Below are 1,587 nucleotides of genomic sequence, written 5' to 3' on the forward strand. Positions count from 1 at the left end.
GTAGGAACCTCGAGGCAGAAGGGTCCTTATTTGTTGAAGAGTCAGCATCTTGAACTTGTCGTTCGCTATGAACTTGTTGAGGGGGGATAAGTCCAGAATGACTCTGAGTTTGTCGGAGTCTTTCTTGGGGACACAAAACAGTCGTCCTTGGAACCTGGTGGACTTTACCTTCCTTATCACCTTCTTGTTCAAGAGATCTAGGACATATTCTTCCAGAAGGGGGGTTGATTGTTGGAAGAACTGCTGGAATGTTGGGGGTGGTTGAGTCCAACTCCAGCCTAGACCTTTCTTGACGATGCTGTGCGCCCAGGGATCGAAGGTCCAACGATCCTGGAATTGGCGGAGTCTTCCTCCCACCGGAAGCACTTCATTGCTTCTGGTGTCCCGAGGGCTTGCTGCCTCGGCCGCTAGCTCCCTTTCCTCCTCTGCCTCTGGAGGGACGGCGAGATGCGTCTCTGCCTGCACCTCTGTTTGAGCCTCTACCTTTGGGACGAAAGGTAGTCGTTTGTTGCTCGAAAGCAGGGGTGAAGACCGGTGATTGTGACAACACCGGTTGGGTGACCAGTTGAAAGGTCTGTTGTGGCTGAGCTGCCACTTGGGAGGTAGCGGGTCCCGGAAACTGACGTCTTGGTTGACGTTGCTGGGGTTTCTGTTTTGAGGCTTTCCTCTTAGGTTGAGGTCCGTCGTCCTGAGAGGGTTTTCTCTTCTTTGACATGCCCCATTTGTGGAGAAGGTTCCTATTCTCCGTGGCGGCTTTGTCAGTGATCTCCTTCACAAGGTCAGAAGGAAAGAGGTGTTTGCCCCAGATGTTAGAGGAAATCAGCCTCCGGGGTTCGTGTTTCACAGTGGCACCTGCGAACACGAATTCACGACAGGCTCTCCGAGCCTTCATGAAGTGGTACAAGTCCTTCATCAGGGTTGCCATATGGGATTTGGCAAGTACCATGTAGTGGTCTGGTACTCTGGTGTCACAGGCCATAACTTCAAGTTGGACTTGGTGGGACATGGATGCTGCGAGCCTCTCCTTCGTATCTTGTTCCCGACGAAGGAGGTGATCGTTGAGCTTGGGAGGTCTTCATTAAACTGACGTCCGGCGACGTCAGGATCTAGCTTTCCCACGACGAAAGTATGCTGGATGTCCTTCCAGTGTCGAGCGTCAGGGGGAGTAACTATGGAGAAGGGTCTGCACTCCTCCAGTGCAGGGCAGGCTTTCCCCTCTTCCACAGCTTTAAGGCACGCAGCGAAGGCCTTTTCCATGAATGGAAGTACCGCATCTTCAGGTGCGACGTAGGTAGGGTGCTTCTTGCTCAGGGCCGGAAGCTTAGAGCAGGTAAAACCCCTACTCTTGAACGTGTTGGCTAGCATAGCCTGGGCCTTCGCGAGATCGAACACTATCTCTTCTTTCGGTTCGGTCTCTTCTTTAGAGGCAGGTTCAGAGCGAAGTCGGACGTAACAGTCCGGGTAGGCCTCAAAATTGGGGAAGAATTCCACATCTTCCAGGGGGACCGAGCCGATCTTGTCGCTGACAAAGATTCTGCCGGTCGCTATCACCATATGCTCAGCATACCTCCATGGGTTGGCATGAGA

The sequence above is a fragment of the Palaemon carinicauda genome, chromosome 2, assembly GCF_036898095.1.
Source record: "Palaemon carinicauda isolate YSFRI2023 chromosome 2, ASM3689809v2, whole genome shotgun sequence".
Lineage (NCBI taxonomy): Eukaryota > Metazoa > Arthropoda > Malacostraca > Decapoda > Palaemonidae > Palaemon > Palaemon carinicauda.